Source organism: Rhineura floridana, chromosome 3, assembly GCF_030035675.1.
Source record: "Rhineura floridana isolate rRhiFlo1 chromosome 3, rRhiFlo1.hap2, whole genome shotgun sequence".
Classification (NCBI taxonomy): Eukaryota; Metazoa; Chordata; class Lepidosauria; order Squamata; family Rhineuridae; genus Rhineura; species Rhineura floridana.
Window position 1 is genome coordinate 211,897,132 of NC_084482.1, and position 24,225 is coordinate 211,921,356.

The window sequence follows — 24,225 nt, forward strand, 5'->3', positions numbered from 1 at the left end:
GGACTCCAGGCACTTGGACACGGTATTCACAGCCAACTCTGGTGAGGACTTAAATGAGAGATAGAGCTGAGTGTCATCCGCATATTGGTGACACTGCAGCCCAAAACTCCTGATGATAGCCCCCAGCGGTTTCATATAGATGTTGAATAGCATGGGAGAGAGGATAGAACCCTGTGGCACTCCACAGGTGAGAGGCCAAGGGTCTGAAACCTCATCTCCCAATGCTACCCGTTGATATCTGCCGGAGAGATAGGAACGGAACCACTGTAGAACAGTGCCCCCTATTCCCAGTCCCTCCAAGCGGTTTAAAAGGATACCGTGGTCAACGGTATCGAAAGCCGCTGAGAGATCCAGGAAGACGTATACTCTCCCCTATCCAACGCCCTCCTCATATCATCCACCAAAGCGACCAAGGCTGTTTCAGTTCCGTGTCCAGTCCTGAACCCCGACTGGAAAGGATCTAAATAATCTGCTTCCTCCAAGTGTGTCTGTAATTGTTTAGCCACCACTCGTTCTATCACCTTGCCCAAGAATGGTAAGTTAGAGACTGGGCGAAAGTTGTTCAACTCTTGGGGATCCAAGGAGGACTTTTTCAAAATAGGTTTTATCACTGCCTCCTTGAGAGCTAATGGCATTGCACCCTCTTCCAAGGATGCATTTACCACTGCTCTGATCCCCTTGCCCAGCCTTTCCTTACAGCTCATAACAAGCCATGAAGGGCAAGGGTCAAGCAAGCGACTGGCTTCACAGTAGAGAACACCTTGTCCACTTCATCAGAGAGAAGAGGCTGAAACCGATCCCAGCAGGCCGGAATGCAACTGGCCGCCTCTGGACCACTATCTGTAACCACGGTGCACGGAATCATGTCCTTCAGGCGATAGATTTTTTCAGCAAAGTGTTTCGCAAATGTGTCACAGGAAGCTTTTGAATGTTCCATCGGTTCCTGAGCAACTGGACCGACCAGGCTTCGGACCACTTGGAACAACCTCCTGGGACAACACTCTGCTGACGCAATAGAGGCAGCAAAGAACTGCCTCTTTGCTGCCTTTGTTGCCCGCTGGTAGGCCGCTATTGCTGCTCTAACCAGTGTCCGATCGTCTTCAGCACAAGATTTCCGCCACCGGCGTTCTAGTCGTCTCACCTCCTGTCTCAGACCGCGTAACCCCGGTGTATACCAGGGTGCGGTCTGAGTTCTATTCAGGGGGAGAGGACGTTTCGGGGCCACCCGGTCTATTGCCCTAGTGTTCTCCCTATTCCACTCCATCACCAGGGTGTCGACCGGGTGTCCTTCAGACAGCTCCAACTCTCCCAGCGCATTCAGGAATCCTTTAGGCTCCATCAGGCGTCTGGGGCGTATGCTTGCCTTTGGTACAGAGTGAAGTTAATTGCTGTCTTAAGAGGAAAATGGTTATGGAATGGCAACATCGGTGGGAATCTGGCACTACGGGACGTAGGGTGTTTTGCTTTTGTCCAGTTTTGAGCGATTTCCGTATTTTCAATCAACTTGGTCGCGTACGACAAGTTTGTTTACTATGCGTTTTATCGGGACATTGTGCAGTCCGTTACAATATTTTTTAAATTGGGCGAGTGAGTTCGGATATTTGTGATGTTTGTGGGGAGTGTGAGACGAGAGACCATTTTTTATGGAATTGCCTGCGATATATAGATGAGAGGCAAGTTTTTTATTGGTTTGCTAGTTGAAAGGTGTGTGGTGTGCAAGTGAGTTTTTCCTCTGTCGTTAGTAGGTGGCGGTAATAGGGCCTGGTTGGCCTTGCTTCGCCATGAAACTACATTCGAAAAAGAAGAGGGAGCCGAGGAGGAAAGAGGCACTGCAGACAGCAGAGGAAGACGGGGAGCTCCTGCCCTGTACGGAGTCAGAGCACTGGGGTCCATCTAGCTCAGTGCTGTCTGCACTGGCCGGCAGCAGCTCTCCAGGGTTTCAGGCAGGAAGTCTCTCCTAGCCCTCTCAATGGTTTCAGAGCAGGCCCAGCCCTCCTTGGAGATGCCTTTGGGGAATGAACTGTGGCATGCAAAGCAGCTGCTCTACCCACTGAGCTGTGGCCCCTCCCTGGGGGTTTGGCCTCTCCTGGGGGCTCAAACTCCCAACCCCTGAATAGTTTGAGGGAGCTGGCAGAGAAGGCTCCAAACATCTTTGGCTTGCGTGAGAAGGGAACATGTGATGATCTAAGTTGCTGTATCTGGAAGATGAATGGAACCGGAAAGCCAAGTCAGTGCAGCTATTTTTGTCAGTTAGAGAAAGTTAAATGCAGTTAAAACAGAAGGAAAGAAAAGGCCTGCACGGAAGAGCAAGAGACGCGTGCCCAGCGTATGGCTTTGCCATTTATTTCTTATTTGATTTATATCCCGCCCTTCCTCCCAGTATAGACCTGCTATGTAGTCTAAAATGATGCTCTGAAAGCCTGAGACGCCATCAGTTTGCCTTGTATTGAGGGATGATCCTGCCCGTAAATCTCAATTGGATATAATGGAGGTCCTGTGAACGGGAATTAAGAGGGAGAGAACTCTAAATCCACCTGCTTACTTTGTACACTGAGCCGCACAATGTCAAACACCTAGCCATCAACATATAAGCACAAGCAAGACCCAAAGTGTAAGAAAGGTTCCATAATGGCCCTATAACAGTAAACCCACCCCCCAAATAGCACTCTGCACTGGGAGCACTCTGCTCCCGGTCCAGGAAAAAGGATAAACTAAGAAGGAAGCTGTGGACTTGTCTTCCCAAATGCCAGAATGCCAAATGTTGCACCTTGTGGGTATATTAGAAATCAAAATGGAGTTCAGCTATGCCGTGTTAGCACGAGGCCACATTTTAGTGAGAAATTCCAGAAAACTGCACTTAAAAAAATACAGTGACTTGCAAAAATACTCAGACCTCTGACCTATGCTCTCATTTTATTGAATTGCAAATGGTACATTGTAATTTCATCCTGTATATTTTATTTTGGAACACTGAAACTCAAGTTCAATTATTGTAGGGTGACATTGGTTTTATGTTGCAAAATATTTGTGAGAAACATAAAAAGCTGGGCCATGTATCATGCATGAGTATTTAGCCTCCACATATTAATATTTGGTAGAGCCACCTTTCGCTGCAGTAACAGCTTTAAGTCTTTTGGGGTAGGTATGGACCAGCTTTGCACAGTGTCGGAGTATGGCCATTCTTCTTGGCAGATTTGCTCCAGGTCGTTCAGGTTGGTTGGATGTCACTTGTGGACCGCAATTTTCAAAGAGCGCCACAGATTCTCAATAGGATTAAGATCAGGACGTTGACTGGGACACTGTAGGACATTCACCTCAGTACTCAGGCCTCTGACCAATGCTCTCATGTTACTGAATTACAAATGGTACATTGTAATTTTGTTCTGTGTAATATTTATTTTGGAACACTAAAACTCAAAATCACCAGCACCTTGAATCGAGCTTGGAAGCATACAGGCAGCCAATGCAAGCAGGCCAGAATCGGTTTTATATGTTTGAACCATTTAATTTTCCAACTAAAGCCCTTTCCACATTCCAAGCTTTCATATGACTTCTTACCAGTGTGAATTCTTTGATGGGCAGTGAGAAGCATTAGTATTGAAGTTCTTTCCACATTCCAGGCATTTATACGGTTTTGCCCCAGTATGCCTAGGTCCATCTGGAGCAAGGAAGCGCTAGTTCCCACCAATGTCCCCTCCCACCCAGTTCACTGTGGAAAAAAACCACAGTGAGCTCCACGGCTTGTCTTTAAACTGTACAGGTGGCAACAGTGACGGGGAAAGAGGCCTTTTGAAAATCATGCAGTCGGCTGCGGAAACAGAGGGACCCGGGAGGGATGCACATCCCCAAAAAGAAAGGGACGATGACCCTGCACAGCCCATGACAACTGCACCACTGTTGTGGGTGGGTTGAGAGGCCTTCTTCCTCTGCTCATCCTTACAGGGTCAGCTTGCTTGCTGTGAGTGGGGCAGTGGCAGCAGCTGTTCAGCAGTGTGAGCCCCTCCCAAGACCCAGCCTGGTCTCCTCTCTCTCTCTCTGGAGTGACTTTACTCCTTAGCTACTTAAAAGCCTGAAACGACAGGGGCGTTCAGCACAAGGCTATCTTTTTTCTAGACCACATACAAACTAACTTCTTTGAAACAATGAAAGCTGTCTTGGCTACCTGCTGGTCTGCTAGAAACAGACCCTTTTGTCCTACATGTTGGAGGCCTAGTCGTTTAGGTCTCCAAAATACATTTCCCCTCCACATTAGTGGGTTGTGCTTCATGGGATGTATTCAACCCTGAGTGTTGTTCTCTTCCCTTCATTAGTACTTCTTCCCTGACCACCGTAAGCTCTAGAAATCTGAGGTCCATTGTGGGCATGAATTTATTTTGTTAAAAAACACAAGTTTTTCCAATATATCAGATTTGCACAAAAGAGTCGTAAAACTAATACGTTGGTTCCACCCAACTTTCACCTCAGAGTAGATGCAGTGAAATTAACGGACATGGCAAACTCAGGCCCCTTCATATTAATAGTTCACAGCTCTTTCTGGTTCCACCTCAGCTAAATAGAATGCAACCAGCAGCACCAACCAGGGAGCAGTGGATTGCATCTGTATTTTTATTTTAGGATTTTCCCAAGATTGGGAAAATCCGAATTCACTCTACAAAGAAAGGGCAGATGGGTTCTGGTTGAGGGCAGTGTCACCTGAAAAGATCACACAGAGGAAGGCCAGGATCGCTTCTCAGACATCCCAGAGTGCAGGGGCATTGGGGGATGCTACTGAAGGTCACAGGCAACAGGGCGGCAAACCCGTTCTACACTTATTATGGTTTCCCCATTCCTGAAATCTTTCATGACAAAAGGGACTTGAAGCTCTTTCCACATTCCAAGCAGTTCTCTGGTTTCTCCCCAGTGTGAATACTTTGATGCAAAGTAAGAGAGGAATTTCTAGTGAAGCCCTTTCCACATTCCAGGCATTTATATGGCTTCTCCCGAGAGTGAATTGTTTGATGGGAAGTCAGATGTGCCTTCTGACGGAAGCTCTTTCCACACTGTAAACACTCATATGGTTTCTCCCCGGTGTGAATTCTTTGATGGGGAGTATGTTTTTCCAGCCGAAGCTCTTTCCACATTCTAAGCACTTATATGCTTTCTCCCCAGAGTGAATACTTTGATGGGAAGTCAGATGCGTCTTCCGACGGAAGCTCTTTCCACACTCTAAACACTCATATGGTCTCTCCCCGGTGTGAATTCTTTGATGGGAAGTCAGATGCATCTTCTGACGGAAGCTCTTTCCACACGCTAAACACTCATATGGTCTCTCCCCGGTGTGAATTCTTTGATGGGATGCGTGTATGTTTTTCCAGTTGAAGCTCTTTCCACATTCTAAGCACTTATATGGTTTCTCCCCAGTATGAATTCTTTGATGGGCAGTCAGATGTATCTTCTGACAGAAGCTCTTTCCACATTCTACACACGCATATGGTTTCTCCCCGGTGTGAATTCTTTGATGTGGAATGAGTATGTTTTTCCAACCAAAGCTCTTTCCACATTCTAAGCACTTATATGCTTTCTCCCCAGTGTGAAATGTTTGACGGGCAGTCAGTTGTGTCTTCCGATGGAAGCTCTTTCCACATTCTAAGTACTTATATGCTTTCTCTCCGGTGTGGATTCTTTGATGGGGAGTGAGTTTCTCTTTCCAGCTGAAACCCTGTCCACATTCCAAGGATTTATACGGTTTATCCCCAGTGTGATTACTTTGATGGGCAGTGAGTTGCACTTTCCAACTGAAGCTCTTTCCACATTCTAAGCACTTATATGGTTTCTCCCCAGTGTGAATTTTTTGATGGAAAGTGAGTGCTTGTTTTCTGCTGAAGCTCTTTCCACATTCTAAGCACTTATATGGTTTCTCCCCAGTGTGAATTTTTTGATGGAAAGTGAGTGCTTGTTTTCTGACAGAAGCTCTTTCCACATTCTAGGCACTTATATGGTTTCTGCCCGGTGTGAACATTTTGGTTGGCAGTGAGTAAGTGTTTCTAGAAGAAGCTCTTCCCATATTCCAAACATTTATTCGGTTTCCCCCCAGTGTGATTACTTTGGTGGGCAGCGAGTTGTTGTTTCCACCTGAAGCTCTTTCCACATTCCAACCACTTATATGGTTTCTCCCCAGTGTGAATTCTTTGATGGCAAGTCAGATGTGTCTTCCGACGAAAGCTCTTTCCACATTCTAAGCACTTATATGGTTTCTCACCGGTGTGCATTGTTTGATGCAAAATGAGACTTGCCTTGCAGCTAAACCTCCTTTCACATTCCAAACATTGATATGCTTTTTCCCTTTTCTGGTTTTTGTAGTGGGCTTTTGTACACTTTCTTTTAGAATTCAGACTTTTCGAACAATGAAAATATTTATTTCTTTTTCTACCTTGATCTGTTTTTTCTCGGATGGCGGTTTTATGGTAGCCACTGCCCTGAGAAGCACAAGATTTATTCCTCCTTTTCTCTTCTGCTTCAGGTTTCCTTCTCTGCTCTTCCCTCTTTTCAGATCTGTCTCTTTTCCATCTCTCTTTCCCACATAGTTCTCCCTTCCTCTTGGCTTTCCATTCATCACCTTCTGCAAGGAAGAGAGAAACTGATAAGAGCATGAGGGAAGAAATGGATCCTCAAATCACTGAACAATCCCAAATAACTTTTGTGATAAAGGAAGAATTGACAGGACTTAGATGGGAGATGGATCTTAGTCCAGGTTGAACAGTCTCTGTTGTCTGGCATTCACTGACAATTGGAGTGATACAGACTGTCGGATTTGGACCACGGTGATCTGGGTTCAGCTCCCAGTCAGAGGTTAATCCCATTGGGTGGTCCTGGGCCAATCACTCTCATTCGGCCTAGCCTACAAAGTTGACAAGGTAAATAAAGCAACTGCAGATATTCTCTTCTGAACTCTGGAGCAAGTAAAGTGAGAAAATGAAAAGGGGAGGCTCCATCCTTCAGTGGCAGAGAAAGTCCATTGCAAGGAGAAGGTCCCAAGGTGAATCCCCCACTTCAGCAGTTAAAGGACCTCAGAAAGTGCCCTCAGATGTGCTGCCAGTCAGAGCAAATACTCCTGGATTAGTTGGCCAATGACTATGGCAGGGCTGCTGAGTCAGACCTCTGGGATTCTAACATTGTTCTCATCTATATTTGTATTTCTTGTGACTCTTAAAGTTTCTTTGTGCTGATTCGTGTACTGCTGTTTTGATTATGTTGTGATTCTAGCATCTTGTATAGATCTCTAACCATTTTTATACTCCTTGTGAATTTTTGTTCAGAATAAGATAGAGATGTACATGTTTTAAATCAATAAAAATAGACAAATTGTCTTTTTCAAAAAGAACAGAAGGAATAAAAAGGGAAGTGGACTCGCGCTATATGTTAAAAATATATATCCCTGCACAGAAATACAGGGAGATGAGATTGGTAGCTCCACCAAGAGTATCTGCATTAAAACTAATGGGGCAAGTAATAAAAGGAATGTGGTGCTTGGAGTCTACTGTCGACAAGCCAATCAAGGACAAGACGAGAATGTATCTTAATGGCCTACTAATGCAGGCAAACCGCTTAGCTTACAGCGCGCTCAGGAGCATGTCAGATTAGAGATGTGACGGAAGGGTTGCCATCACTCATCAAGCCCACCAATAGGTATCCCTTCCTCCTCATCCATATGGAAACAAAGATACTGCCAAACAGAGCTCTGAAGAAATCATGTCAGACTTTGAAGCTCTGGGAAGGAAACTCAAGGACTTTGGGGCTCAGATAGTTTTTTCATCCATCCTTCCAGTACATAGCAGAGGAGTAGAAAGGGAAATAAAAACGTGTGAATGAATGGCTATGAAGGTGGTGCCGACGTGAGAGATTTGGATTCTGGGACCATGAGCTACGCTTCCTGGAAGATGGACTGCTGGCAAGTGATGGGTTGCATCTCACAAGGACTGGGAAGAATGTGTTTGGCCACAGCATGGAGGGCTTTAAACTGAATCGTAAGGGGGAGGGAGATGTAATCTTGGTGGTAACGACTGACGAAGGCTTGTGCACAGTAATGGGAACAGAGAGATCGGCTATAATAGGGCCCAGTAACAATCCTCAGAAAAACGTAGTAAGGAAGCCAAGCCATAAATCACATGGTCTTTGATGTCTGTATACTAATGCGCAGAGCATGGGAAACAAGCAGGACGAACTTGAACTCTTAATACAGGAGGGTAATTACAACTTGATAGGTATAACTGAAACTTGGTGGGATGACTCCCATGACTGGACTATAGCAATTGAAGGATATAACTAGTTCAAAAAGACAGAAGGAATAAAAAGGGAGGTGGAGTCTCACTATATATTAAAAATATATATCCCTGCACAGAAATACAGGAAGATGAGCTTGATAGCTCCACCGATAGTATCTGGATTAAAATTAATGGGGCAAGTAATAAAAGGAATGTGGTGCTTGGAGTCTACTACCGACCACCCAATCAAGGAGAAGACGAGAATGTAACTTTTGCAAAGCAAATTGCCAGTGTTTCGAGGAGGCATGATGTAGTAGTAATGGGGGACTTCAATTATCCCGATATCTGTTGGGAGACAAACTCTGCCAAACACAGTCCCTCAAAGAAAATTCTGACTTGTGTTGGATATAACTTTCTCCTACAGAAAGTGGAGGAAGCAACCAGAGGATAAGCTACCCTGGACTTGATTCTAGACAATAGAGATGATTTGGTGGATAAAGTGGCAGTTACGGGAACACCGGGGGGAAGTGACCACACCATATTTGAATTCTTGATTTTAACAGAAGCAAAAGCTGAGAGTAGCCATACACGCACCCTGGACTTCAGGAAAGCTGATTTTCATAAACTCAGAACAATTGTAAGTACGGTTCCATGGCAAGCGACCCTTATGAGAAAAGGAGTCTATGATGGGTGGGAGTTTCTAAAAAAGGAAATTCTAAAAGCTCAATGGCAAGCAATTCCAACAAGGAAAAAAGGGGGAAAACAGCAGAAGAAGCCAATGTGGCTTCACAAGAAGCTTAGAGATGACCTGAAAAAAGGACACATACAGGAAGTGGAAAGAAGGCCAGACCACAAAGGAAGAGTACAGGCAGGTAAAAAAGAATTGCAGAGATGGCGTCAGGAAGGCTAAAGCTGAGAATGAGCTGAGGTTAGCGAGGGATGCTAAAAGCAACAAAAAAGCTTTCTTCAGGTACGTCCGTAGTAAAAGACAGAGAAAAGAAATGGTGACACAGCTACTCAATGAGGATGGCAAAATGATAACAGATAACAAAGAAAAGGCAGAAGTGCTCAATTCCTACTTTGGCTCAGTCTTCTCCCAGAAAAGGGTCTATGACCCTCCCAGGAAACATGAAGTGGAAGGGGCAGGATTGGAGCTTGAGATTGATAGACAAACGGTCAAGGAATACTTAATCACTTTGAATGAGTTCAAATTGGCAGGGCCCGATAAACTGCATTCTAGAGTATTGAAGGAACTGCCTGAAGAACTCTCAGAATGATTGTCTATTATCTTTGTGAAATCATGCAGGAAGGGTGAAGTGCCCGATGACTGAAGGAGAACTAATGTAGTCCCTATCTTTAAAAAGGAGGAATCGGGGAACTATAGACCAGTCAACCTAACATCAATCCCTGGAAAAACTCTGGAGCAGATTATAAAGCAGTCAATCTGTAAGCACCTTGAAAACAATGCAGTGATTACTAGGAGCCAACATGGATTTATGAAAGACAAATCCTGCCAAACTAATCTTATCTTGTTTTTTGATTGGGTAACTTCCCTTGTAGACTGTGGGAATGCTGTGAACATAATATATCTCGACTTCAGCAAAGCTTTTGACAAAGTGCCCCATGACATTCCGATTAGCAAGATAGCTAAATGTGGGCTGGATGGAACAACTATCAGGTGGATCAACAGTTGGCTCCAGAATCATACCCAAAGAGTGCTTATCAATGGTTCCATCTCAAACTGGGCGGAAGTAACGAGTGGGGTACCACAGGGCTAGGTCCTGGGCCCAGTGCTCTTCAACATTTTTATTATCGACTTGGATGAGGAGGTACAGAGCATGCTTATCAAATTTGCAGCTGATAAAAAATTGGGGGGCATAGCTATTACTGTGGAAGACAGAAACAAAATTCAAAGAGGCCTTGATAGGCTGGAGCATTGGGCTGAAAACAACAGAATGAAATTCAACAGGGATAAATGCAAAGTTCTACACTTAGGAAAAAGAAACCAAATGCACAGTTATAAGACTGGCTCAGCAATACGACATGTGAGAAAGATCTTGGAATTGTGGTTGATCACAAGCTGAATATGAGCCCACAGTGTGATGTAGCTGCAAAAAAGGAAAATGCTGTAGTAGGCTGCATTAAGAGAAATATAGTTTCCAAATTGCGTGAAGTATTACTTCCCCTCTATTCAGCACTGGTTAGGCCTCATCCTGAGTACTGCGTCCAGTTCCAGTCTCCGCACCAAGAAGGATGCAGACAAACTGGAATAGGTTCAGAGGAGGGCAACAAAGATGATCAGGAGACTGGAAACCAAGCCCTATGAGGAGAGGCTGAAAGAACTGGGCATGTTTAGCCTGGAGAAGAGAAGACTGAGGGGAGATATGATAGCACTCTTCAAGTACATGAAAGATTGTCACACAGAGGAGGGCCAAGATCTCTTCTTGGAGAGTGCAGGACACGGAATAATGGGCTCAAGTTGCAGGAAGCCAGATTAAGACTGAACATCAGGAAAAAATTCCTAACTGTTAGAGCCATACGACAATGGAACCAATGACCTAGAGAGGTAGTGGGCTCTCCGACACTGGAGGCATTCAAGAGGCAGCTGGACAGCCATCTGTCGGGAGTGCTTTGATTTGGATTCCTGCATTGAGCAGGGGGTTGGACTCGATGGCCTTGTAGGTCCCTTCCAACTCTACTATTCTATGATTCTATGATAGGGAAGGCTTTTCTTACCGTCTGAGTCCCTTTTCCTAAAACAACGTGGTGCTCTCCAGAGTTTGTTGGAATCCCATTCTCATCAGCCCCAGTCAGCGTGGACAATGGTCACCGCTTATGGGTGTGAGAGTCCAGCAATCTGTGGAGCACACCATGATGGCTACCCCAGTCTTAAAACAGTCCTGCTCTCCCCCACATCGTATAATGCACTGCCACCACTCTGCTCCAGGTCTAGGAAAAAGGATAAACTAGGAGGGAAGCTTTGGATGTGTCTCCCCAAAGCCCAGAATGCCAAATGTTGCACCTCGTAGGCCATATTAGAAACTCAAATGGAGCTCAGCTATGCTGTGTTATAGCACTTGGGGAAACATTTTAGTGAAAAATTCCAGGTAATTGGACCATTGTTTTAGAAGGGCATAACTAGAGATCTGTTCAGAGAGAATAGATGGCTGTCCATTCAAGTTATCTGCAGAAGATGAAGAATCCCAGTTGAAATAGGTGGCAGTACATCAGAATATTCGGGTGCATTAAATATAGAAATATGGAATTTGAAAACAGGTATTACGACCAATACCCTGGACAGCGAAAAGACAATTAAACCAGAACTATCACTAGAAGCTAAAATGATGAAACTGAGGATATCATACTTTGGACACATAAGGAGAAGACATGATTCACTAGAAAAGACAATAATGCTGGGAAAAACAGCAGGGAATAGAAAAAGAGGAAGGCCAAACAATAGATGGATTGATTGCATAAAGGAAGATCTGAACAGGGTGGTTTATAACAGATGCTACTGGAGGTTGTTGATTCATAGGGTTGCCATAAGTCGTAATCGACTTGAAGGCACATAACAAATTACAATGGAACCTGCCTTACCAAGACAGGACAGAGTCCCACAAATCCCCTCCATTTATTTATTTATTTTATTTATTTAAAAAGTTTATATCCCGCTTCAGTTCCAAAGAATTCTAAGCGGCCAAAACAATAACATAGTGCAAACACATTATACAATATACAATATATAAAAAAATATAAATTATCTCTCACATTACAATTCAAAAGCTAACCGAAATAAAAAGGTCTTAACTTGGCGACGAAAACTAATTAAAGAGGGGGAAGAACGAATTTCCTGCGGAAGAGAATTCCAAAGAGTTGGTGCTACCACCGAAAATGATCTATTCCTAATACCAGTCCGATGAATTTGGGAAAAAGAAGGAATATTAAGGCCGGGGTCTAATGAAGATCTTAAGAACGAGTAGGCTCATAAAACGAAATACGATTTGAAAAATAACTAGGGCCTGAACCAGATAAAGCTCTAAACGTTAAAACCAGGATTTTAAACTGAACTCGATAAGAAATTGGAAGCCAGTGTAGTTGTTTTAGGAGCGGAGTAGTGTGAACTCGCCAACCTGCTCCTATTAACATCCTGGCAGCCGCTCTTTGGACTAATTTCAGTTGACGAAGTATTTTAAGGGGAAGTCCAGTATAAAGCGAGTTACAGTAGTCCAACTTAGACGTAACCAAGGCATGGGTAACCGTGGTTAGGTCAGAGAGTTCCAGAAAAGGGCGCAATTGGCGAACCAATTTTAGGCGGGCAAAGGCACTTCTGGAAGTTGCTAAGACATGGGCCTCCAAAGTCAAGGCCGAATCCAGAAGGACACCCAAACTACGAACCTGGGTCTTTAAAGGGAGTAAAACTCCATCTAATAACGGTACATTCCCTATTTCCAACTTGGTTCGGTGCCCAACCACCAGCACCTCTGTTTTATCTGGGTTCAATTTCAGCTTATTCTGTGTCATCCAGGTCTTAACTGCTGTTAGACAATTATTTAAAGGAAGGATGGCATCTTTCATATCCGGAGGGAAGGAAAAATAAAGCTGGGTGTCATCAGCATATTGGTGAAACCGAATTCCAAACCTCCGGATGATCTCTTCCAGCGGTTTCATGTAAATGTTAAACAGCATCGGTGAAAACACCGAGCCTTGTGGTACTCCGCATGACAACGGCCAGGGATCAGAGCTAAAATCCCCAAATAGTACTCTCTGTGATCTGCCCTCCAAGAAAGAGCGGAGCCACTGAAAAACAGTGCCTCGTAAGCCCATCTCGGAGAGGCGGCCCAAGAGAATGTCATGGTCGATCGTGTCAAACGCTGCTGAAAGATCAAGAAGGACTAACAAAGAAACTTTCCCCTTGTCTAACTCTCTCCGGAGGTCATCCACTAAGGCCACCAATACGGTCTCAGTTCCATGACCCGGCCTAAAACCAGATTGAGATGAGTCGTAGTAATCTGTCAGCTCCAGGAAACTCTGGAGCTGAGAGGCCACCACTTTCTCAATAATTTTACTTTAAAAAGGTAAGTTGGACACGGGATGGAAACTAAACTGGAAGGGTTCAAAGAAGGCTTTTTTAATAAGGGAATAACAATTGCTTCCTTTAGGCTGCCTGGAAGGTGGCCTTGCTGGAGGGAAGCATTGATCCATGACTTCGCTATGCAGAGCTCTCTGGTCAGGATTCAGCAAAGCCCACTCCTCTTCTGTGAACTGCACAGCCACATCCTCCAAAGACACTGGATCCTAAAAGAAATATAATTCAATTTGTCATCATAGCAAGCATAAAGATTATCTCCTACCTACGTGGAAAACGTAGTTAAGGTGAGGTGGCTGGTCATTGTTCTAAGGACAGAAACCTTCTTAAATGGCATTCACAGCTTTTGTTGAGGTGGCTTTGGGAGACGCAAAGAGGAGGAGGAAAATTCATTCAGACCCAGGGACAGAGAGGCACCCAGGCTGCCCCCAGCCTTTCCCACTTCTGAGTCTTTCCCCTACCTGATCTGGGGCGACAGCAACAGCTTCTCCTCCACCAGAAAGGGGATATGATTTAGTAGGTCTTGCCGACATGATTGTTGAGCTCTCTTGTGCCCCGAACCAACAAGGCAGACTTAACTTGTTGCACAGGACACAGAGGTGCGTGAGTAACAGCGTTCCTGAACCGGCAATTAGAAATAGACCACACTGACACTGTTAAGCTTAGTGCAAGCGAAACAAACTTTATCCACGTGCAGACAGAACACAATCACCAACGTAAGCTTTACTCCTATCTTCCCCCACACAGCCTGGGTCCCTGGGCTTGTATTTTATAGCCAGCCCCTTTGATCTGGTACAGCTGTGTGACCTTCACATAATTACTGTGCTGTGGTTAACCCATTCCCAACATGGGGAATGACTAAGCATAATGAGCTAACAGCCCCCATCTCATTCCTCATTGTTGGGTGTTCCTGTTGCTCAGCTATTTCCTTACATTTTACATTTTGCATTTTACATTTTTCCGTTTTACATTTCTTTTCACAGTGTACATTTATTATTTACAGTAGTCTTGTACACATACATTAATACATTCAGTTTATATACATGCTCAGTCCCATCTGAGTCCCAGCATCTTTGAGAGTTGTATGTGCTTATCTGCACATAGTGGCTTTGTGAGAATATCAGCCACCATTTTGGTGGTTTCACAGTGGTGTAGCTCTATTAGCCCACTTTGTATACAGTCTCTCACGTGATGGTAGCGAACACTGTGTTTAGTCCGTTTAGTGTTACTTTCTGATTTGGCCATGTGTATACAAGCTTGGTTGTCTTCCTTTACGATATAGGGCGTGCCTATGGCTAGTCCAATATCCTGCAATAACTGTTGATACCAGAGGAGCTCATTGCACGCTATAGAGAGGCTTATGTACTCAGCCTCAGTACTGGAGACAGCCACAACAGACTGTTTCCTGCTAGTCCACTCAATCAGAGACCCCTGAATCATTATGGCTATCCCTGTAGTGGACTTTCCGGTAGTGGGGTCGGATGCATGGTCTGCATCTGCATAACATTCAACACCGTTCTCCTGACTGGCAGATATTAACAGTTGTACACCACAGGTACCCTTAAGATATCTAATCACCCTTTTTAATCCCATCCAATCATATTCCGTGGGATTTGACACTCTCCTGCTAAGAATCCCTACTGCACTGCTAATATCCGGCCTGGATATGTTTGCAATGTATAACACTTTGCCAACCATGCTTCTGAACATACTGGGATTAGCCATTGTCTGGCTATCCTGTTCTCTTTGGAAATCTACCACCATGGGGGTATTCACTGGTTTGCATTCCACCATGTCCATTTCCTTTAGTATTTGCAGTATTTGTGCAGTTTGATGTAGCCTGAAGCTGCCATCTGTCTGCCTAAGTATCTCTGTTCCCAGGAATTGCTGTATGGGGCCTAAGCACTTGATATTGATCTGTGTTTGTAATTGTGTGTTGAATGCTTTCTCCTCATATTCAGAACCACACACATACATGATATCATCTACAAATACTAGACAGAACGTCTTTCTGCGATCTGTGTCACAATGATATAGGCAGGGATCTGCTACACTACGCACGAATGCCATTTTAGTCAGAATGTCATGTAATTTCTTGTTCCAACTCCGGGCGCTTTGCTTAAGCCCATAAATAGCCTTGTGTACGCGGCAGACGAGCGCTGGATTCTCTATGTGACCAGGGGGTTGCTCCATGTATATGGTTTCCTGGAGGTTCCCATACAGGAATGCAGTGTCAACATCGTAATGATATACTTGCATATTCCTGGTGGCTGCCACTTTTAGCATAAGCCGTATCATCTCATGCTTCACCACAGGAGCGAATATGGCATCATAGTCAAAGCCATAATGTTGATTGAAACCCTTAGCCACTAAACGTGCCCTGTAGCGTTGTGGCTGTCCTGCACTGTCCCTTTTTATTTTAAAAATCCACTTACACCCTATAGCCTTTCTGTTACAAGGTAGGGTTTCCAGCTTCCATGTACCATTTCTGGACATAGCAAGCAGTTCCTCTTGCATGGCAATATGCCATAGCTGTGCTTCTGTGGTAGGCAGTTTAATAACATCCTCATAGGACCTAGGCTCTGTAGTGCTAGATACAACATTAAGCACTTTAAATCTTTTTGGCGGTATTCCTAGATTAGCTCTATCTGACCTTCTTAGGATGGGTGCTTGTTCTGTTAACTTATTTTCTAGACTTTCTGTCTGTTCTATGTTTTGTTCTTCCTTATTTACACTCTGACTATTTTCTTCTTTTTCCTCTGCCTCTTGTTTTACTGCGGTTTCTGTGGTTTCTACATTTCCCCCTCCCCTCTCCTCCTGGGGATCAGGTTTAATCTTTCTTTCCTGTTCCTCATTGTGTGTGCTGTCTATGTGTATTTCTGCTTGTTTAGTACTGTTTTCCCAGTCTTGTTCCTGCGTTTTTACACTTCTACACACATGTAAACGTTTTTCCTTCATTAACCAGATTCTGTGATATGCCCCCACAAAACCGAGGTAGTAGCCTTTAAGTGCTCTCGGACCCTGTTTCCCTTTACGTTGAGGTTTGGGAATATGAGCCCAACATACTGCTCCAAATAAGAACATAAGAACATAAGAAGAGCCTGCTGCATCAGGCCAGTGGCCCATCTAGTCCAGCATCCTGTTCTCACAGTGGCCAACCAGGTGCCTGGGGGAAGCACGCAAGCAGGACCCGAGTGCAAGAACACTCTCCCCTCCTGAGGCTTCCGGCAACTGGTTTTCAGAAGCATGCTGCCTCTGACTAGGGTGGGCAGAGCACAGCCATCATGGCTAGTAGCCATTGATAGCCCTGTCCTCCATGAATTTGTCTAATCTTTTAAAGCCATCCAAGCTGGTGGCCATTACTGCATCTTGTGGGAGCAAATTCCATAGTTTAACTATGCGCTGAGTAAAGAAGTACTTCCTTTTGTCTGTCCTGAATCTTCCAACATTCAGCTTCTTTGAATGTCCACGAGTTCTAGTATTATGAGAGAGGGAGAAGAACTTTTCTCTATCCACTTTCTCAATGCCATGCATAATTTTATACACTTCTATCATGTCTCCTCTGACCCGCCTTTTCTCTAAACTAAAAAGCCCCAAATGCTGCAACCTCTCCTCGTAAGGGAGTCGCTCCATCCCCTTGATCATTCTGGTTGCCCTCTTCTGAACCTTTTCCAACTCTAGAATATCCTTTTTGAGATGAGGCGACCAGAACTGTACACAGTATTCCAAATGTGGCCGCACCATAGATTTATACAATGGCATTATGATATCGGCTGTTTTATTTTCAATACCTTTCCTAATTATCGCTAGCATGGAATTTGCCTTTTTCACAGCTGCCGCACACTGGGTCGACATTTTCATCGTGCTGTCCACTACAACCCCGAGGTCTCTCTCCTGGTCGGTCACCGCCAGTTCAGACCCCATGAGCGTATATGTGAAATTAAGATTTTTTGCTCCAATATGCATAATTTTACACTTGTTTATATTGAATTGCATTTGCCATTTTTCTGCCCATTTACTCAGTTTGGAGAGGTCTTTTTGGAGCTCTTCGCAATTCCTTTTTGTTTTAACAACCCTGAACAATTTAGTGTCATCAGCAAACTTGGCCACTTCACTGCTCACTCCTAATTCTAGGTCATTAATGAACAAGTTGAAAAGTACAGGTCCCAATACCGATCCTTGAGGGACTCCACTTTCTACAGCCCTCCATTGGGAGAACTGTCCGTTGATTCCTACTCTCTGCTTTCTGCTTCTTAACCAATTTCTTATCCACAAGAGGACCTCTCCTCTTATTCCATGACTGCTAAGCTTCCTCAGAAGCCTTTGGTGAGGTACCTTGTCAAACGCTTTTTGAAAGTCTAAGTACACTATGTCCACTGGATCACCTCTATGTATATGCTTGTTGACACTCTCAAAGAATTCTAATAGGTTACTGAGACAGGACTTTCCCTTGCAGAAGCCATGCTGGCTCTGCTTCAGCAAGGCTTGTTCTTCTATGTGCTTAGTTATTCTAGCTTTCATAATACTTTCTACCAGTTTTCCAGGGACAGAAGTTAAGCTAACTGGCCTGTAATGTCCGGGATCCCCTCTGGATCCCTTTTTGAAGATTGGCGTTACATTTGCCACTTTCCAGTCCTCAGGCACGGAGGAGGACCCAAGGGACAAGTTACATATTTTAGTTAGCAGATCAGCAATTTCACCTTTGAGTTCTTTGAGAACTCTCGGGTGGATGCCACCCGGGCCCGGTGATTTGTCAGTTTTTATATTGTCCATTAAGCTTAGAACTTCCTCTCTCGTTACCACTATTTGTCTCAGTTCCTCAGAATCCCTTCCTGCAAATGTTAGTTCAGGTTCAGGGATCTGCCCTATATCTTCCACTGTGAAGACAGATGCAAAGAATTCATTTAGCTTCTCTGCAATCTCCTTATCGTTCTTTAGTACACCTTTGACTCCCTTATCATCCAAGGGTCCAATGGTCTCCCTAGATGGTCTCCTGCTTTGAATGTATTTATAGAATTTTTTGTTGTTGGTTTTTATGTTCTTAGCAATGTGCTCCTCAAATTCTTTTTTAGCATCCCTTATTGTCTTCTTGCATTTCTTTTGCCAGAGTTTGTGTTCTTTTTTATTTTCTTCATTTGGACAAGACTTCCATTTTTTGAAGGAAGACTTTTTGTCAGCTTCCTGACATGGTTCAGATAAGGCTTTTTGTTAAACATCATTTCATAAGGCATACAATTCACAGCACTTTTATATACTCTGTTCAACAGATAGTTAGCATATATCGCACATTCACTCCAGAAATCCCTGGTAAGTGTAGAGTCTCCTAACATTGGTCTCACAGTGTCTTGCAAGAATTTGTTGTACCTCTCAGCAACCCCGTTCTGATGGGGTGAAAAAGGAGCTGTTAATTCGCGTTTTACCCCTTTGTTATAGAGATACTTTTGCAGAGTTGAGGATAAAAATTCCCCTCCTCTATCTGATCAGATCGTTGCTATCCGGGTTTTGAATCTAGCCTCTACCCATTCCACAAAATGTTTTAGCTTCCCAGCGGCTTCTGCTTTGTTATGCAATAGGTAAACAAAAGCATATCTCGTGTAGTCATCGACCAACACATAATAAAACTTTGCATTTCCTTTCGACTGTTTAAAGGGACCGGCCAGATCCATGTGTATTAACTGAAATGGCCTTTGCGTGCTAATTAGCCTTCCTTTGTGTATGGGAGCTGCTGTTGACTTCCATTCACTGCAAACGTTACAGTCTTCATACTGCTTACAAGTTTTAAACATTAGGTCAGCACTATGCTTCTCTGTTTTTAGAAGTGTTGTATAACTGACATGACCCAACCTTTTGTGGTGCAAGTGTATACATTGATCATGAGTAGGCTTATTTCTTACTGTGTTTACACATAGTGGGGCTTCATCATTAACTATGAACAATGCTTCTTTGAACGTTGCTATAACGCATATCTTATTTCTCTTACAAATTGTGCATCTCCCTTTTTCAAAGTGAACAACATAATTCATATCATTTAACTTGGCTACAGACATTTTATTCCTGTCCATACTGGGCTAATAAACTGAGACTCAATCCAGACAAGACCGAGACATTGTTGGTGAACGCCTTCCCTGCTCAGATGGGGATGCTTACCCTGTTCTGGATGGGGTTACACTCCCCCTGAAAGAACAGGTACGTAGTTTGGGGGTTCTTCTCAACTCTTCCTTGTCTCTCGAGGCCCAAGTGGCTTCGGTGGCACGGAATGCGTTTTACCATCTTCGTCTGGTAGCCCAACTACGCCCCTATCTGGACAGGGACGACCTCGCCTCCGTTGTCCACGCTCTGGTAACTTCAAGATTGGATTACTGTAATGCGCTCTACGTAGGGCTGCCCTTGAAGACAGTTCGGAAGCTTCAGCTGGTGCAGAACGCAGCTGCCAGATTATTGACGAGGACCAGTCGGTCTTCGCATATAACACCTGTCCTGGCGCGTCTGCACTGGCTTCCTATTTGCTTCCGGGCGAGATTCAAGGTGCTGGTTTTGACCTATAAAGCCTTACACGGCGTGGGACCTCAATACCTTGTGGAACGCCTCTCTCGCTGTGAACCTACCCGTTCACTTCGTTCAGAATCTAAGGCCCTCCTCCGGGTACCAACCCATCGGGAAGCCCAGAGGGTGGTTACGAGATCTAGGGCCTTTTCTGTGGTGGCCCCTGAGTTGTGGAACAGCCTCCCCGAAGAGGTACGCCTGGCGCCTACACTGCCATCTTTTCGGCGCCAGGTAAAGACCTTTTTATGCTCCCAGGCATTTTAATCTTCTTAACTTTTTAAATCTTTTAATCTGTATTTTAATTTTTGTAGTATTTATTTTGTTTTTGCTGCGCTTTTCGTTGTTTGTTTGTATATGTTTTTGTATTTTTATTATGATATATTGTATTTTATTTTGTTTGTTCACCGCCCTGAGAGCTATTTCGCTAAGGGCGGTATATAAATTGAAATAATAAATAAATAAATAAACATAAAGCACATTTGTAACTAGCGTTTTTAAACATTTTAAATATACTACTCCTACCCCTTTTACTTCGCGACAGCTTCCATCCGCCAAGTAAACGTTCTGGTTCGTTGTTGGGGTCAGGGTTTTAAACTGTTTTTCATTATTTGCCAAAAAATGACTAGCTCCTGAGTCAATAGTCCAGGATGCTCTGTTCAGTTCATTGTCTTTGTCTTTTGTTCCTACGACATGCACTTTAAATGGGTCTTTCTCGCATTGTTGTGTTCTTCTTTGCTTCTCAGCCTGGCAATGTCTGCGTAGATGATTTGTGGAACCACAAGTGTAGCAGCATCTCACTCCATATGCCATGGATCCTTGCTCATTCCGCTCCGGGTTTTCTTTGTTGCTCTGTTTGCTTTTCTCTTGTCGGCGTTCTGCTTCTTGCAGTAGTTTGTTTGTGATGTAATTAACACTGAGCTCCGCGTCTGGCAAACTTTCTAACGCGCTTATTATTCCATCCCAGGAATCATTTAAAGTTGACAGCGTAATGTATGCCATCTGTTCCTGTGTATGTTGCATGTTCATTTCTTTCAATTCGGCAAACAAACGTTGTAAGTTCTGTAAATGCCTCTGCATGGACTCGCCTTCTTTGTAACGTGTTTGGTAAAGTGTTTTAGCAAGTAGGACCTTAGAGCCCGCAGTTTTTCTCACATGTACAGTTTTTAATGCATTCCACACTTCCTTCGCAGTGTTTAAGCCTCTTACATGTATTAACTGTTCATTTTCCAGAGCTAGGATAATCAGAGCTTTAGCTTTCTCTGCCGCCCTTATCCACTCTGCCGGTGGGGCTGCAGGGGGGTCTTCCGCAACTGTGTGCCACACGCCCTCCTTCACCAGTAGCATTTCTGTCTTTACCTTCCAGTAGGAGTAGTTGGTGCTCCCCAGCCTCTCCAAGGGAAAAGATGCGCCTCCAAATGCTGCCATTCTTTTCTTACTCCTTTCATCTGCTGTAATGCACTTTCTGGATCTCCTGTTCTTTAGCACAGTTTCACAGTAACACTGTTATGGCTGGGCCCATAACCCTTTGTTGAGCTCTCTTGTGCCCCGAACCAACAAGGCAGACTTAACTTGTTGCACAGGACACAGAGGTGCGTGAGTAACAGCGTTCCTGAATCGGCAATTAGAAATAGACCACACTGACACTGTTAAGCTTAGTGCAAGCAAAACAAACTTTATCAACGTGCAGACAGAATACAATCACCAACATAAGCATTACTCCTATCTTCCCCCACACAGCCTGGGTCCCTGGGCTTGTATTTTATAGCCAGCCCCTTTGATCTGGTACTGCTGTGTGACCTTCACAAAATTACTGTGCTGTGGTTAACCCATTCCCAACATGGGGAATGACTAAGCATAATGAGCTAACAATGATTCCATCCCCTGTGAGAAAGAAAATGGGCCCAAAAGCCATTAGTATACCGTATGCTATTGTCAGAGATTTAACCATAGAGGTATAACTGCACAAGGATTCTTCTCAGCTGAGTGAGTTTCAGGTATTTATGCACAATTTATCTTTCAGTTGTGTGATAAAACATCCCTCCTCATTTGAGCTCTAAGCCAGAAATCAAAGTGATGGTTCCCACGTAAAAAATTATGATGTAAGTAGGAGCATTTCTGAGCTGTGGAAAAGGCTGGAGACAAGAGTGGAAAATGGAAATTCAAGTTGATCCTGACTTATGGTGTTTAGGGTTTTCATAGTAAGCGGTATTCAGGAAGGGTTTACCATTGACTTCCTCTGGGACTTAGGAGCAGTGACTGAACCCTGCTCTCCCAGGTCGTAGTCCAACACCTTAACCACTGTACTGCCTTCAAGTCAATTCTGACTTATGGTGACCCTATGAATAGGGTTTTTATGGTAAGCTGTATTCAGACGGGGTTACGATTGCCTTCCTCTGGGGCTGAGAGGCAGCGACTGGCCCAAGGTCACCCAGTGAGCTTCATGGCTGTGTGGGGATTTGAACCCTGGTCTCCCAGGTCGTAGTCCAAAACCTTAACCACTACATCACACTGGTTCTCGCAGGCAAAATCAACAGAGACAGACCAAACGGAAACACGCCCCATTCATCTTTACCCAGCGGCCTCTGCCTGGGGTCCAATGGAGTCCTCTCTGCCTCAGGGAAATCCATTCCTGTTTCTCCACAGAGACCCTTTTCCTGAAAAGCATAAGAAGAACTCAAGTCATATAATGGGGAGCAGAATTAAAAAAGGAGTGACAGAGGCAATACCACAGGAATATTTGATATAGAAAGGAAGGATAGATGCAAAACCCTTAGAGATACTTGATATCGGGGTAGCCAACGTGGTGCCCTTCAGATGGGACCAGACTCCAATTCACATCAGCCCCAGACAATACCATGAATGGCCAGCGATTATAGGACTTTTACTTCAACAACATCTGGAAGGCTTCATCTACACCAGGGACAGCCATCTTACCTGCTGCTCTGCCTGCTTCTCGTCCTCTGCCACGTTCAGCAGGAGACCTTCTGCCAGGGCCACTGCCTGGGAACTGGTCTCGGCCCCACATTCCCTCACCCAGCTCTCCATCTCTGGGGGCAGGACAGCCAGGAACTGCTCCAGGATCACCTTGTCCACAATCTGGTTCTTTGAGTGTCGCTCTGGCTTCAACCACTCACGGCAAAGAAGGTGGAGTCGGCTGCAAGCCTCTCGGGGCCCCTCAGCTGCCTGGTAGCGGAAACGCCGGAACTGCTGGCGCTGCACATCTGAGCTGAGGGGACTCTCCCCCAAGATCTTCTGCACATTTTCCCCCAGGAATTCCTCTGCATGGGTCTCAGTCTTGATGGCATCAGGGCCAAGTCCTGCTTCAGGGGTAGATGGGTCTTGCTGTTCCATCTTTGATCTCTTGGCCTTTCACGGGGTCCTCATCCCTTCTCTGCTTCTGGGAATAGTTTTCTGCCTTCTGAGGCCACGTTCAGAAGGAGCAGGTCCACTTATTCTATGAGCGAAGCCAAACAGGGATCACTATGCCCAGGCCAAAGGGTTGCAGAGCAGGAAAGGTGCTGGGTAAGAATAGTCAAATGTGAGGATTATTGTTTCTACCATATAACCTTTGATAAAAACCCAATGATGGGGCCTACGTCTTCCTTTGAAGATGGGTGTCTGGATGGTTGGCACATCTCTGACAGCAGCTCCAACGGCGATCAGAGACCCCCATCATCCCCATTTCCCCCCTATTCTTATTTACAAAGAAGCTGAAAGAGAGAACCTTTCAGGGGAAGGGCTGTAGTTCAAATGATAGAGCAGCTGCTTTGTACACAGAACGTCCCACTTTGAATCTCCAGGTAGGGCTGGGAAAGACTCCCTGCCTGTAATCCTGGAGAGACTCTGCCAGTCAGTGCGGACAATACTGAGCTAGATGAGACAATTGTCTAATTCAATATAAGATCCCATACTCCCTAACTTATCTCTGAACTTTTACAAGCCTCTCCTGGAATACAGAATGTTGGTTTAATTGTGAATGAAATACGTTATTCCTTTCATCTCTTGATAGATTTGCTTATCTTTAGAACTGTCCCCCTTCAGAGTTAAACATGAGCTATATTGTTGCATATTAAATTAAATTGGAACGCTGCAGTTCCTGGAGTTTATGACCTGGTTGTGATAAGGAAATGGAAAGATCTTTGAGTATGTGGTGGAAGAAAGCAATGAATCTACATTTTTGGGATTGTCATCATAAATTAAGGAAGAACTGACTTTACTTTCACCTCAGCAGGCATTGAGTGATGGGATATGGATGCGGGTGGGGGCTGCCCTGTCCTGTAGGCTCTCTTCACCTATTTACCCTTTTAATAAAACACAGTTGTTCACTTTCAGTCGGGGTCTTCCGAGTTTGATTCC

General features: G+C 44.6%; 1 protein-coding gene and 2 pseudogenes across 2 annotated transcripts in view; all 3 read right to left on the minus strand.

Annotated features, from left to right (window-relative positions):
• LOC133378945 (zinc finger protein 845-like) overlaps positions 1-24,225 on the minus strand; it is a 159,479-nt pseudogene that overhangs the window by 33,097 nt on the left and 102,157 nt on the right.
• LOC133381517 (zinc finger protein 665-like) lies at positions 3,562-6,612 on the minus strand (annotated as a pseudogene).
• LOC133381483 (zinc finger protein 665-like) overlaps positions 11,739-24,225 on the minus strand; it is a 30,588-nt gene continuing 18,101 nt past the window's right edge. Inside the window, exons 5-6 of one of the 2 annotated variants that reach the window (XR_009761680.1) lie at positions 20,392-22,523; positions 11,739-13,535 (exon numbers count right to left, since the gene is read on the minus strand). The gene's annotated coding sequence lies outside the window, so the exon portion shown is untranslated. Of the gene's footprint in view, positions 13,536-20,391; positions 22,524-23,328; positions 23,388-24,225 lie in introns of those variants that run through there. The other variant, XR_009761679.1, reaches the window with a different exon arrangement.